The 15,919-nt window shown below is 46.5% G+C and overlaps 1 protein-coding gene across 15 annotated transcripts in view; it reads left to right on the plus strand.

Moving 5' to 3' along the window:
* The window catches only part of LOC122541389 (ras/Rap GTPase-activating protein SynGAP-like), a 1,066,559-nt gene that overhangs the window by 151,811 nt on the left and 898,829 nt on the right, over positions 1–15,919 (plus strand). The gene's annotated exons all lie outside the window — the stretch shown is intronic.

Genomic DNA, 15,919 nt, shown 5'->3' on the forward strand with positions numbered 1-15,919 from the left:
ATAAAGACAGAGAAAGGAGAGCCATGGCAGGGATAAAGACAGGGAATGGAGAGCCATGGCAGGGATAAAGACAGGGAAAGGAGAGCCATGGCAGGGATAAAGACAGGGAAAGGAGAGCCATGGCAGGGATACAGACAGGGAAAGGAGAGTCTTGGCAGGGATAAAGACAGGGAAAGGAGAGCCGTGGGAGGGGATAAAGACAGGGAAAGGAGAGACATGGCAGGGATAAAGACAGGGAAAGGAGAGCCATGGGAGGGGATAAAGACAGGGAAAGGAGAGCCATGGCAGGGATAAAGACAGGGAAAGGAGAGCCATGGGAGGGGATAAAGACAGGAAAAGGAGAGCCATGGCAGGGATAAAGACAGGGAAAGGAGAGACATGGCAGGGATAAAGACAGGGAAAGGAGAGCCATGGCAGGGATAAAGACAGGGAAAGGAGAGCCGTGGCAGAGGATAAGGACAGGGAAAGGAGAGCCGTGGCAGGGATAAAGACAGGGAAAGGAGAGCCATGGCAGGGATAAAGACAGGGAAAGGAGAGCCGTGGCAGAGGATAAAGACAGGGAAAGGAGAGTCGTGGCAGGGATAAAGACAGGGAAAGGAGAGTCATGGCAGAGGATAAAGACAGGGAAAGGGGAGCCGTGGCAGGGATAAAGACAGGGAAAGGAGAGCCATGGCAGAGGATAAAGACAGGGAAAGGAGAGCCATGGCAGGGATAAAGACAGGGAAAGGAGAGCCGTGGCAGAGGATAAAGACAGGGAAAGGAGAGCCATGGCAGAGGATAAAGACAGGGAAAGGAGAGCAATGGCAGGGATAAAGACAGGGAAAGGAGAGCCATGGGAGAGGATAAAGACAGGGAAAGGAGAGCCATAGCAGGGATAAAGACAGGGAAAGGAGAGCCATGGCAGGGATAAAGACAGGGAAAGGAGAGCCATGGGAGAGGATAAAGACAGTGAAAGGAGAGCCATAGCAGGGATAAAGACAGGGAAAGGAGAGCCATGGCAGGGATACAGACAGGGAAAGGAGAGCCATGGCAGGGATAAAGACAGGGAAAGGAGAGCCATGGCAGGGATAAAGACAGGGAAAGGAGAACCATGGGAGAGGATAAAGACAGGGAAAGGAGAGCCATAGCAGGGATAAAGACAGGGAAAGGAGAGCGATGGGAGGGGATAAAGACAGGGAAAGGAGAGAGATGGCAGAGGATAAAGACAGGGAAAGGAGAGCCATGGCAGGGATAAAGACAGGGAAAGGAGAGCCATGGCAGGGATAAAGACAGGGAAAGGAGAGCCATGGGAGGGGATAAAGACAGGGAACGGAGAGCCGTAGCAGGGATAAAGACAGGGAAAGGAGAGCTGTGGCAGAGGATCAAGACAGGGAAAGGAGAGCCATGGCAGGGATAAAGACAGGGAAAGGAGAGCCATGGCAGAGGATAAAGACAGGGAAAGGAGAGCTGTGGCAGGGATAAAGACAGGGAAAGGAGAGCCATGGCAGAGGATAAAGACAGGGAAAAGAGAGCCATGGCAGGGATAAAGACAGGGAAAGGAGAGACATGGCAGGGATAAAGACAGGGAAAGGAGAGCCGCGGCAGGGATAAAGACAGGGAAAGGAGAGCCATGGCAGAGGATAAAGACAGGGAAAGGAGAGACATGGCAGAGGATAAAGACAGGGAAAGGTGGAGCCATGGGAGGGGATAAAGACAGGGAAAGGAGAGCCGTGGCAGGGATAAAGATAGGGAAAGGAGAGTCTTGGCAGGGATAAAGACAGGGAAAGGGAAGCCATGGGAGGGGATAAAGACAGGGAAAGGAGAGTCTTGGCAGGGATAAAGATAGGGAAAGGAGAGTCTTGGCAGGGAGAAAGACAGGGAAAAGAGAGTCTTGGCAGGGATAAAGACAGGGAAAGGAGAGTCTTGGCAGGGATAAAGACAGGGAAAGGAGAGACATGGCAGAGGATAAAGACAGGGAAGGGAGAGCTGTGGCAGGGATAAAGACAGGGAAAGGAGAGTCTTGGCAGGGATAAAGACAGGGAAAGGAGAGACATGGCAGAGGATAAAGACAGGGAAAGGAGAGCTGTGGCAGGATGAAAGACAGGAAAAGGAGAGTCTTGGCAGGGATAAAGACAGGGAAAGGAGAGTCTTGGCAGGGATAAAGATAGGGAAAGGAGAGACATGGCAGGGATAAAGACAGGGAAAGGAGAGCTGTGTCAGGGATAAAGACAGGGAAAGGAGAGACATGGCAGGGATAAAGACAGGGAAAGAAGAGTCTTGGCAGGGATAAAGACAGGGAAAGGAGAGCTGTGGCAGGGATAAAGACAGGGAAAGGAGAGCCATGGCAGAGGATAAAGACAGGGAAAGGAGAGCCATGGCAGGGATAAAGACAGGGAAAGGAGAGACATGGCAGGGATAAAGACAGGGAAAGGAGAGACATGGCAGGGATAAAGACATGGAAAGGAGAGCCGTGGCAGAGGATCAAGACAGGGAAAGGAGAGCCGTGGCAGAGGATAAAGACAGGGAAAGGGGAGCCATGGGAGGGGATAAAGACAGGGAAATGAGAGTCTTGGCAGGGATAAAGACAGGGAAAGGAGAGTCTTGGCAGGGATAAAGACAGGGAAAGGAGAGACATGGCAGGGATAAAGACATGGAAAGGAGAGCCGTGGCAGAGGATCAAGACAGGGAAAGGAGAGCCGTGGCAGAGGATAAAGACAGGGAAAGGGGAGCCATGGGAGGGGATAAAGACAGGGAAATGAGAGTCTTGGCAGGGATAAAGACAGGGAAAGGAGAGTCTTGGCAGGGATAAAGACAGGGAAAGGAGAGTCTTGGCAGGGATAAAGACAGGGAAAGGAGAGTTGTGGCAGAGGATCAAGACAGGGAAAGGAGAGCCGTGGCAGGGATAAAGACAGGGAAAGGAGAGTCTTGGCAGAGGATAAACACAGGGAAAGGGGAGCCGTGGCAGGGATAAAGACAGGGAAAGGAGAGACAAGGCAGGGATAAAGATAGGGAAAGGAGAGCCGTGGCAGGGATAAAGACAGGGAAAGGAGAGACATGGCAGGGATAAAGACAGGGAAAGGAGAGTCTTGGCAGAGGATAAAGACAGGGAAAGGAGATTCTTGGCAGGGATAAAGACAGGGAAAGGAGAGACATGGCAGGGATAAAGACAGGGAAAGGAGAGTCTTGGCAGGGATAAAGATAGGGAAAGGAGAGTCTTGGCAGAGGATCAAGACAGGGAAAGGAGAGACATGGCAGGGATAAAGACAGGGAAAGGAGAGCCATGGCAGGGATAAAGACAGGGAAAGGAGAGCCATGGGAGGGGATAAAGACAGGGAAAGGAGAGCTGTGGCAGAGGATCAAGACAGGGAAAGGAGAGACATGGCAGTGATAAAGACAGGGAAAGGGGAGCCATGGCAGGGATAAAGACAGGGAAAGGAGAGCCATGGGAGGGGATAAAGACAGGGAAAGGAGAGCCGTAGCAGGGATAAAGACAGGGAAAGGAGAGCTGTGGCAGAGGATCAAGACAGGGAAAGGAGAGCCATGGGAGGGGATAAAGACAGGGAAAGGAGAGCCATGGCAGAGGATAAAGACAGGGAAAGGAGAGCTGTGGCAGGGATAAAGACAGGGAAAGGAGAGCCATGGCAGAGGATAAAGGCAGGGAAAAGAGAGCCATGGCAGGGATAAAGACAGGGAAAGGAGAGACATGGCAGGGATAAAGACAGGGAAAGGAGAGCCTCGGCAGGGATAAAGACAGGGAAAGGAGAGCCATGGCAGAGGATAAAGACAGGGAAAGGAGAGACATGGCAGAGGATAAAGACAGGGAAAGGGGAGCCATGGGAGGGGATAAAGACAGGGAAAGGAGAGCCGTGGCAGGGATAAAGATAGGGAAAGGAGAGTCTTGGCAGGGATAAAGACAGGGAAAGGGGAGCCATGGGAGGGGATAAAGACAGGGAAAGGAGAGTCTTGGCAGGGATAAAGATAGGGAAAGGAGAGTCTTGGCAGGGATAAAGACAGGGAAAAGAGAGTCTTGGCAGGGATAAAGACAGGGAAAGGAGAGTCTTGGCAGGGATAAAGACAGGGAAAGGAGAGACATGGCAGAGGATAAAGACAGGGAAGGGAGAGCTGTGGCAGGGATAAAGACAGGGAAAGGAGAGTCTTGGCAGGGATAAAGACAGGGAAAGGAGAGACATGGCAGAGGATAAAGACAGGGAAAGGAGAGCTGTGGCAGGATGAAAGACAGGAAAAGGAGAGTCTTGGCAGGGATAAAGACAGGGAAAGGAGAGTCTTGGCAGGGATAAAGATAGGGAAAGGAGAGACATGGCAGGGATAAAGACAGGGAAAGGAGAGCTGTGTCAGGGATAAAGACAGGGAAAGGAGAGACATGGCAGGGATAAAGACAGGGAAAGGAGAGCTGTGTCAGGGATAAAGACAGGGAAAGGAGAGCCATGGCAGGGATAAAGACAGGGAAAGGAGAGCCGTGACAGAGGATAAAGACAGGGAAAGGAGAGCCATGGCAGAGGATAAAGACAGGGAAAGGAGAGCCGTGGCTGGGATAAAGACAGGGAAAGGAGAGACATGGCAGGGATAAAGACAGGGAAAGAAGAGTCTTGGCAGGGATAAAGACAGGGAAAGGAGAGCTGTGGCAGGGATAAAGACAGGGAAAGGAGAGCCATGGCAGAGGATAAAGACAGGGAAAGGAGAGCCATGGCAGGGATAAAGACAGGGAAAGGAGAGACATGGCAGGGATAAAGACAGGGAAAGGAGAGACATGGCAGGGATAAAGACATGGAAAGGAGAGCCGTGGCAGAGGATCAAGACAGGGAAAGGAGAGCCGTGGCAGAGGATAAAGACAGGGAAAGGGGAGCCATGGGAGGGGATAAAGACAGGGAAAGGAGAGTCTTGGCAGGGATAAAGACAGGGAAAGGAGAGCCATGGCAGGGATAAAGACAGGGAAAGGAGAGCCACGGGAGGGGATAAAGACAGGGAAAGGAGAGTCTTGGCAGGGATAAAGACAGGGAAAGGAGAGCCGTGGCAGGGATAAAGACAGGGAAAGGAGAGTCTTGGCAGAGGATAAAGACAGGGAAAGGAGAGTTGTGGCAGAGGATCAAGACAGGGAAAGGAGAGCCGTGGCAGGGGTAAAGACAGGGAAAGGAGAGTCTTGGCAGGGATAAAGACAGGGAAAGGAGAGCCATGGCAGGGGTAAAGACAGGGAAAGGGGAGCCTTGGGAGGGGATAAAGACAGGGAAAGGAGAGTCTTGGCAGGGATAAAGACAGGGAAAGGAGAGTCTTGGCAGGGATAAAGACAGGGAAAGGAGAGTTGTGGCCGAGGATCAAGACAGGGAAAGGAGAGCCGTGGCAGGGATAAAGACAGGGAAAGGAGAGTCTTGGCAGAGGATAAAGACAGGGAAAGGGGAGCCGTGGCAGGGATAAAGACAGGGAAAGGAGAGACATGGCAGGGATAAAGATAGGGAATGGAGAGCCGTGGCAGGGATAAAGACAGGGAAAGGAGAGACATGGCAGGGATAAAGACAGGGAAAGGAGAGTCTTGGCAGAGGATCAAGACAGGGAAAGGAGAGTCTTGGCAGAGATAAAGACAGGGAAAGGAGAGTCTTGGCAGGGATAAAGATAGGGAAAGGAGAGTCTTGGCAGAGGATCAAGACAGGGAAAGGAGAGACATGGCAGGGATAAAGACAGGGAAAGGAGAGCCATGGCAGGGATAAAGACAGGGAAAGGAGAGCCATGGGAGGGGATAAAGACAGGGAAAGGAGAGCTGTGGCAGAGGATCAAGACAGGGAAAGGAGAGACATGGCAGGGATAAAGACAGGGAAAGGAGAGCCATGGCAGGGATAAAGACAGGGAAAGGAGAGCCATGGGAGGGGATAAAGACAGGGAAAGGAGAGCCGTAGCAGGGATAAAGACAGGGAAAGGAGAGCTGTGGCAGAGGATCAAGACAGGGAAAGGAGAGCCATGGGAGGGGATAAAGACAGGGAAAGGAGAGCCTTGGCAGGGATAAAGACAGGGAAAGGGGAGCCATGGGAGGGGATAAAGACAGGGAAAGGAGAGCCGTAGCAGGGATAAAGACAGGGAAAGGAGAGCCATGGCAGGGATAAAGACAGGGAAAGGAGAGCCATTGCAGGGATAAAGACAGGGAAAGGAGAGCCGTGGCAGAGGATAAAGACAGGGAAAGGAGAGCCATGGCAGGGATAAAGACAGGGAAAGGAGAGTCTTGGCAGGGATAAAGACAGGGAAAGGAGAGCTGTGGCAGAGGATCAAGACAGGGAAAGGAGAGCCGTGGCCGAGGATAAAGACAGGGAAAGGAGAGACATGGCAGGGATAAAGACAGGGAAAGGGGAGCCGTGGCAGAGGATAAAGACAGGGAAAGGGGAGCCATGGGAGGGGATAAAGACAGGGAAAGTGGAGCCGTGGCAGAGATAAAGACAGGGAAAGGAGAGTCATGGCAGAGGATAAAGACAGGGAAAGGGGAGCCGTGGCAGTGATAAAGACAGGGAAAGGAGAGACATGGCAGAGGATAAAGACAGGGAAAGGAGAGCCGTGGCAGGGATAAAGACAGGGAAAGGAGAGTCATGGCAGAGGATAAAGACAGGGAAAGGGGAGCCGTGGCAGGGATAAAGACAGGGAAAGGAGAGCTGTGGCAGAGGATAAAGATAGGGAAAGGGGAGCCATGGGAGGGGATAAAGACAGGGAAAGGAGAGCCGTGGCAGAGGATAAAGACAGGGAAAGGAGAGCCATAGCAGGAATAAAGACAGGGAAAGGAGAGCGATGGGACGGGATAAAGACAGGGAAAGGAGAGCCATGGGAGTGGATAAAGACAGGGAAAGGAGAGCCGTGGCAGGGATAAAGACAGGGAAAGGAGAGCCATGGCAGGGATAAAGACAGGGAAAGGAAAGCAGTGGCAGAGGATAAAGACAGGGAAAGGAGAGCCATGGCAGGGATAAAGACAGGGAAAGGAGAGCCATGGCAGAGGATAAAGACAGGGAAAGGAGAGCCATGGCAGGGATAAAGACAGGGAAAGGAGAGCCATGGGAGGGGATAAAGACAGGGAAAGGAGAGCCATGGGAGGGGATAAAGACAGGGAAAGGAGAGCCATGGCAGGGATAAAGACAGGGAAAGGAGAGCCATGGGAGAGGATAAAGACAGGGAAAGGAGAGCCATAGCAGGGATAAAGACAGGGAAAGGAGAGCCATGGGAGGGGATAAAGACAGGGAAAGGAGAGCGATGGGAGGGGATAAAGTCAGGGAAAGGAGAGCCATGGGAGTGGATAAAGACAGGGAAAGGAGAGCCGTGTCAGGGATAAAGACAGGGAAAGGAGAGCCATGGCAGGGATAAAGACAGGGAAAGGAAAGCAGTGGCAGAGGATAAAGACAGGGAAAGGAGTGCCGTGGCAGAGGATCAAGACAGGGAAAGGAGAGCCATGGCAGGGATAAAGACAGGGAAAGGAAAGCAGTGGCAGAGGATAAAGACAGGGAAAGGAGAGCCATGGGAGAGGATAAAGACAGGGAAAGGAGAGCCATGGCAGCGGATAAAGACAGGGAAAGGAGAGTCATGGCAGAGGATAAAGACAGGGAAAGGAGAGCCATGGCAGAGGATAAAGACAGGGAAAGGAGAGCCATGGCAGGGATAAAGACAGGGAAAGGAGAGACATGGCAGAGGATAAAGACAGGGAAAGGAGAGCCATGGCAGAGGATAAAGACAGGGAAAGGAGAGCCATGGCAGAGGATAAAGACAGGGAAAGGAGAGCCATGGCAGGGATAAAGACAGGGAAAGGAGAACCATGGGAGGGGATAAAGATAGGGAAAGGAGAGACATGGCAGAGGATAAAGACAGGGAAAGGAGAGCCATGGCAGGGATAAAGACAGGGAAAGGAGAGACATGGCAGAGGATAAAGACAGGGAAAGGAGAGCCATGGCAGAGGATAAAGACAGGGAAAGGAGAGCCATGGCAGAGGATAAAGAAAGGGTACAAATGTTCAAATTGAAAAAGATGAAGTTGGAAATTAAAGCAAAAAGCCGTCAAATGACAGAAGTACAAGAACAAGGTCGAAGGGAGAAGGGAGGTTGAACAAACTCATTGTAACCAATAGCCTGGTAAGAATATATACAAGATGTTCAAACATTACCAAACATTGATGAAAAAGGTGTAGAAGCTTTTTGTTTCTTTTTCTATGAGGAATTGGAAATCCAGATGAACAGGTAATGTTAATTCGGACCAAGTTGGTTGCCAGGGAAGTCAGGTGTTTGCAGCACGGTCAGAGGAGTTGTCAGGAGAACATGAAGAAGTAAAAATGACTACTTTGAGTGCCTACAAGTCGGCACCAGATGCAAATAAACAACACTTCAGAAATGTAAGGGAGGAACCAGGTCTAACTTACATCGAGGTTGAAAGAATTACACAAACCAACTTCAATAGATGAATGAGAGCATTAAAGATCGAAAAGATATATGGGGCTCTTAGCGATATTATTCTGCTGGGGGAATTTAAAAACTCACTTTCAGAAGTGATAAGAACTCACATTGAGGAACAGAAAGTTAAAACAGCGAGAAGAGCTGCAGAAATGGCGGATAAATTTGCATTAGTGCATAAATTGCAATCTAGCTTCCAACAGCAATTTCATTCCATGAGGGATAGAAATTAGGAAACAGAGCGACCCTTTAATGAGAAACAAAAAGTAGATCACACTGGGAACAATTTACCATGTGTCAAAGGAGAAACCCAAGAGGGTGAAAAAGAGGTGAATGACCTCAGCTGTTTTCACTTCAATAAGGTGGGACACGCAATGTCATGGTGCTGGTTCTTTAAGAAAGACACTGGGGAAAAAAATGGATGTGGCAAAAGAGGCGAAACTACTGGGATTAGTTAAGCAGTGAAGGAGATCCTGAGAAAGTCAAGGAACTGAAGGAAAGTGCACAGCCTGGTCATGGGCTGGACGAGTAAGACAGCGCCTGATCTCGACAAAGACTTCACCTGTGTGGGTAAGACTTACTCAGGGGGAACAGGAGGAGAAGGTAGACAAGTTAAAATATTGAGAGATACGGGAGCTAGTCTGTCTCTAATACTAGAGATGAAAATATCTGCACTCCTTCTAAACTACTGCCAGAGACAGTGGTAATCTGTGGAGAGGGGAGTAGTGTTCCCCTATGTAAGGTAAGGTTGGAAAGTCCAGTCAAGACTAGGGAAGTGAGAGAGGGAGTGATGGAAAAACTGACTATTCCAGGAATGCAGTTTATTCATGGAAACAATACAGCTGGACCACAGGTGGGAGTGATGCCCATTGTAAACGAAAAGCCAATAGAAAACCAGGGAACTGAGGAGTTAACACAGATATACCCTGCACTTTTTCCAGACTATATGGGAACAAGATCCCACAACCATAAGTTAAAACAAGAAAGGAGAACAAAAACAAAAAATGAAGGAGTTGAAGTCCAGTTGGCGGTAGAATACAGACAGGAATACAGATGGGTAGCACACTAATTACCTGCAGGAGGTCGATAGGAGTGAGGGAGACTCAGGCTAAGGTATAGAAGCATTTTAATTGGCCTGGATTACATAAAGATGTGGTTGAATTTTGCCATAATTGTCATACAGGTCAGATGGTAGGAAAGCCACAGGCAGGAATAAAACCAAAACTTTTGATGCCAGTTCCCACATTTGAAGAACTTTTTACATGGGTTATACTGGATTGTGTAGGTCCCCTCCCTCAAGCCAAGAATGGGAACCAGTAATAGCTAACCATAGTGCATGTGTTTTCCAGGTTTCTGGAAGCAATTCCGTTACGGAATGACAAGGTAAAAACGGCTGTGGAGGAATTGCTTGCTTTCTTTACCCGTTATGAGCTACCCAGGGAGATTCGGTCAGACCAAGGGTCCAATTGTACTGTCATATTAATAATGGAGGTCATGGATTGTTTAAGCATCAACACTTTAAATCAAGGGTGTACCATTCTGAATCCCAGAGAACGTATGAGGCCCTTAGAGATATTACTCAACTGGAGGAGTTGAAAAACTCGCTTCCAGAAGTGATAAGAACTCATGTTGAGGAACAGAAAGTTATAACAGCGAGAGGAGCTGCAGAGACGGCGGATGAATAAGAATTAGTGCATAAATTGACATCTAGCTTCAGACAGGAATTTCATTCCGTGAAGGATAAAAATTGGGAAACAGGGAGACTCTTTAGTGAAAAACAAAAAGTAGATCACACTGGGAACAGTTTACCACATGTCAAAAAAGAAACCCAAGAGGGTGGAAGAGAGATGAATGACCTCAGGTACTTTCACTTCAATAAGGTGGGATACAAAATATCATGCTGCTGGCTCTTTAAGAAAGATACTGGGGGAAAAAGGATGTGGTAAAAGAGGTTAAACTAATGGGATTAGTTAAGGTAGTGAAGGAAATCCTGAGAAAGTCAAGGAGTTGAAGGAGAGTGCACAGCCTCATCACTAGCTGGATAGTAAGGTAGTGCTGGATCTTTTCAAAGACTTACCTGTGTGGTTAAGATTTTACTCAGGTAAAACGGGGTGAGTAGGTAAAGAAGTTAAAATATTGAGATATACGGGAGCCAGTCTGTCTCTAGTAGAAAGTGATTAAAATACAACTATTGCCAGAGAAAGTGGTAATCTGTGGAATAAATGGAGAGAGGAGTAGTGTTTCCCTGTGCAAGATAGGGCTAGAAAACTAGGGAACTGAAGAGTCAAAAGACAAGATCCCACAACCATAAGTTAAAACAAGAAGCAAGAACAAAACAGAAAGATAAAGGAGTTGAGGTCCAGTCAGCTGACACTGGGTTTGATGAGAGAGTAAAGGAAAAACCATAGCAAATAGAGGATCAGACAGAGGTGGTACTGGAAAAGCACAGCAGGTCTGGCAGCATCCGAGGAGCAGGAAGATCGACGTTTCGGACAAAAGCCCTTCATCAGGAATGAGGCTGGATTCCTGATGAAGGGTTTTTGCCTGAAACGTTGATTCTCCTGCTCCTTGGATGCTGCCTGACCTGCTGTGCTTTTCCAGCACCACACTCTTGGCTCTGATCTCCAGCGTCTGCATCACTCACTTTCGCCCGATGAGACAGAGGTGTTTAGTTCTAAATGATTAATGGAGTCACAACAAAAAAGGTGAGACGATAAAGGATTTATATCATAAAGCCAACTCGGAAAAGGAATCAGAGTGTATTCCCGAATGCTATTTCCTTAAGGATAAAATCTTAAGGTGGAAATGGAGACCTTGGCAGGTTAGTGCAGATGGGAAATGGATGGAAGTTCACCAGATCGTGCTGCCAGTAGAATACAAACCGGAAGTATTACGGGTAGTACATGAATTACCTGTAGGAGGTTTTATAGGAGTGAGGAAGACTCGGCTAAGGTACAGAAGCATTTTTGTTGGCCTGGATTACATAAAGATGTGGTTGAAGTTTGCCATGACTGTCATACAGGTCAGATGGTAGGAAAGCCACAGGCAGGAATAACACCAGCACCTTTGATGCCAGTTCCCAAATATGAAGAACCGTTTACAGGGTTATAATTGATTATGTAGGTCCCCTGCCTAAAACCAAAAGTGGGAATATACTCGTTATGGACTACCCAGGCAGACTCAGTCAAAGCAAAGGGCCAATTTTACTGCTATGTTATTTGAGGAGGTCACGGAGAGTTTAGGCATCAAACACTTTAAGTCAAGTGTGTACCATCCTGATTCTCAGGGAACACTGGGTTAGTGGCATCAGACCCTAGAAACCACGCTGAGAGCTTACTGCCAGGATTTCACAAATCATTGGGGTCAAGGTATCCCTTTTATATTATTTGGCATTGGGGATGCTCCAAATGAATCAACTCAGTTTCCTCCATTTGAATTGATATTTGGAAATGAAGCAAGAGGGCCTTTAAAATTAATTAAGGAAGAGTTGATAGGTCTGAAGTCCGAGATCTCACAGTTGGATTATATATCTGAGGTGAGAGAAAGGTTAAACAGAGTAGGCAAATTAGGTAGACAACATTTTGAAGGTGCACCGCACATAGTGAAGCAAGAAGCAGATGAGAAGTCTAAAATTTGTATTATTGCCTGTGGGGATAAACTATTGATGCTGATACCAGTGGAAGGAGGTCCCTGCAAAGCAAGGTTTAGTGGTCCCTATCAGATTGAGAAGAAGGTAATTCACCTGACTTGTCTGGTAAAGATGTCAGATAGGAAAAAAATACTTATCGGGTATGTCAATGTGAACATGCTGAAACAGTACTACGACAGGGAACAGGATCTGGAGAAACAGGTATTATTTAGTGCCACACAGCGTGAGGAATCAAATCCAAATGATTTGGATTTTGATGTGCCCTAGAATGAATTGAATAATGAGGAAGTTCTCAAGGAATGGGATAGGGTAGTGAGCTATCTCTCCCAGGAATAGAGAACTGAATTGAAAGACTTGTTACAGTGCTATGAGGACCTTTGTAGAAATAGAACGGGGAGGTCTAATGCTGTAGTACATGATGTTGACATGAAGAATGCTGTTCTGATAAAACAACACCCCTATAGGCTTAATCCTCTCAAAGCAGTGCAGGTTCAGAAGGAAGTGTAAGTGATGCTCCAAGAAGACATCATAGAAATGAGTCAAAGTGAATGAAGTTCACCAAACGTTTTCATTCCCAAGCCTGATTGTACTCAACAATTCCATGTATATTATCGGAAGGTCAATGCTGTGACCAAATCTGAGTCATTATATGGAAAAAGTAGGACAAGCCTCTTACTTCACAAAGTTGTACTTATTTCATGGTTCCTGACCACTACCTTTGTCAGAGAGAGGAAAACAAGTTTCTCCTTTTGTAACCCCAAATGGGCTGCATCAATTTAAAGTAATGCCCTTAGGAATGAAAGATGCCTCAAGCACTTTTCAAATGCTTATGATCAGAGTTGTTGCAGGATTGACTAATTGTGCTGTCTATACAGATAACTTAATGATCTTTAGCCATTCGTGGAAAGATCACATGGAACATTTTGAGAGCTCTTTTTGGTGTGTGTAAAATTGTAAAATGGGGAAAAGCACTGCATGGTCCATTTAAAAGATGGTGTTTTCTTTTGCTTAGAGTTAAAATGGCTGCCTGAACATCAGTTGAAGTGCAGGTATAGAGTGTGCCCGAATTGAAACATTTTGTATCGAACAGCCAAGCAGCATTTTTACCAAGACAAGTCTTTTTAAATTTCATCACCAATTTAAATCAAGCCCTTTAGATATTAAAAAAAATTAAATTTAAATCTGATGGTTTAGAACATATCCGATTGTAAATAAATTAATAGATCATCAAGGGTATAAAAGATGAGGGCATTTGGAAAATGGGGGAGAGCAAACTGAGCAAGAGATGACCAACTTTCAGGTCTCAGAGAAAGCACCATCTAATTAATAGAGGTAACGCAACACTCTTCACTGATATTCCCGACAGTAGAATTCACAGAAAGAACATTCCTGACAAAAGGATTGACACAAAAATTCGAAGGAGAAAGGTGTTCCTGAATGAAGCTTCCCGAGGAGCTTTTCAGAAATCGTATCCTAGCTGTAATTTGGAAGACTAAATTCCATTGTTTTGTTATATAAGTGGGAGTACTTAGAGGAGAATTGTTCAGTTTTTTTGTAGCTCTGTTAATTTTTTTCACTGTTGGAATTAGATAAATATATTGTTACTTGTTGATGTATAAAGTGAGTGAAAGGATTTCATTTCATTTAACTACTTCTTTATAACAGGTTGGAGGGTGAGAGGTAGGTTATACCTCTTTTCAGATTATGAGGTGAGACGAGCCTCTCTGGGTGTTTAGTTATCGGGGTGGGAGGAGGGGGGGAGGGGGGGGGGGAGTGTGGCAGAGGGGTGAACCTCTGCTTCGTCACACTGTGGAAGGCGAAGTTGGTCGTAAACTTGGTAAATATCAAAATTGTGAAGGCGCAAGTGACATTCTTAGGACACAATATTGGTCGCAGATGATGACACCGAGGAAAATGAAGATGAAGGCCATCGAAGAATTTCCAAGACCATCTTCGAAGAAGGAAGTGCTACGATTTTTAGGATCGTGTGGATTCTAAAGGAAATTTGTACCAAACTTTAGTCGTGAAGTGACACTGTTGACAGATTTGATAAAAAAGAACATGACATTTTGGTGGATGGAAAATACCAGGAGTCATTTGAAAAGTTAAAAGCAGTGTTAACCACCACACCAGTTGTTGCCACACCCAGTTTTTTTTTAAATCATTCAAAGTCACCATCGATGCAAGTGATGCAAGGTCTTGGAGCGGTGTTGTTACAGGAGGATGAGTGTGGCATTGAAAGACCAATCAGTTATTTTTTCAAAAAATAACTCAATATCCACCGGGAAAAAATATTCAGCCATTGAAAAAGAGTGATTGAATTTGGTGATGGCCTTACAATACCTTAATGTTTACGTTGCAAACCGTGTTTCAGAGATGGTTGTGTATACAGTTCACAATCTTTTGACATTTATGGAAAGATTTAAGGACAAGAACACCAGATTATTTCATTGGTGTCTCATGTTACAAGCAATTTAATTTACAGGTTGTACATGTTGTGGGTCATGAAAATATTGCGGATGCTTTATCATGAGTTTAAAGGAAAAATTTTCATATAAAAGGTAGAAACGGTAATGTTCACTGTTAATTTATAAATAGAATTTGTATAAAATGTATAACTTTAGATTAATGAGCTATGGATCTAGTGATGTAATAGAGTTAAGGTTCTAAAAAAAGTATTTTTTCATAAATGGTGGGTTTTTTTTCGTAAGGGGCAGGTGTTGCAAAGTTGGTGTGTGCAAAGTTATGAAATTGTAAAACTGGGAAAACACTTTAAAAGATGGCTTTATTTTCTGTGCTTAGACATTAAAACAAAATGGATGTCCTTTAAAATGGCAGCTTTAGAGTTTGCAGGAACCGAGAGTACCTGAGTTGAAACATTTTGTATTAAAAGGCCAAGCAGCAGTTTTTAGCAAGGTTTCAACTCTTCAACTCCCCCTCCCACTCCACCAAGGACATGCAGGTCCTTGGACTCCTCCATCGCCAGACCATAGCAACACGACGGCTGGAGGAAGAGCACCTCATCTTCCGCCTAGGAACCCTCCAACCACAAGGGATGAACTCAGATTTCTCCAGTTTCCTCATTTCCCCTCCCCCCACCTTGTCTCAGTCCCAACCCTCGAACTCAGCACCACCTTCCTAACCTACAATCTTCTTCCTGACCTCTCCGCCCCACCCCCACTCCGGCCTATCACCCTCACCTTAACCTCCTTCCACCCATCGCATTTCCAACGCCCCTCCCCCAAGTCCCTCCTCCCTACCTTTTATCTTAGCCTGCTGGGCACACTCTCCTCATTCCTGCAGAAGGGCTCACGCCCGAAACGTCGATTTTCCTGCTCCTTGGATGCTGCCTGACCTGCTGCGCTTTTCCAGCACCACATTTTCAGCTCTGACTGTACTTTGTTCTGTTATAGTGTGGTCTGAATGTACTCTGTATTGTTCTATCTGTTACACTGCGGTCTGGAGGAACTCTGTGTGGTGATAATGTGATTCTGCTGAGGAATTATTATATTATTGCTCGGCTAAACTGAGTCCACTGATCTGCACAAAAGGCCAGTGAGATAATGCAAGTTGTCTATGGAGAACACGGCACTGTGACCATGTACACATTTTGCTAAAAACGCTCTTACAAATTTCATTTAGTTTACTTCCAACCTTATGAATGGGCTTTTTGTTCCCTTTTACACAGACGACATGATATTACATGTTGTAATCACTTTCCGTTTTGAAAGTAGGCTGCGGGAACTTTAAAATTGCCCTTTACCACAGCAACCACCCCCAGTACTTGATGTTGTGTTACTTATTTCCCTGAACTAAAGGGTTTAGTTACAAACTGTTTCAGCTCATTGTCTTTAAAGTGGAAAAGTTCTTC

This window comes from Chiloscyllium plagiosum, unplaced genomic scaffold, assembly GCF_037043375.1.
Source record: "Chiloscyllium plagiosum isolate Xiang-an unplaced genomic scaffold, Cpla_swu_hap1 HiC_scaffold_35, whole genome shotgun sequence".
In the NCBI taxonomy this organism is placed as follows: domain Eukaryota; kingdom Metazoa; phylum Chordata; class Chondrichthyes; order Orectolobiformes; family Hemiscylliidae; genus Chiloscyllium; species Chiloscyllium plagiosum.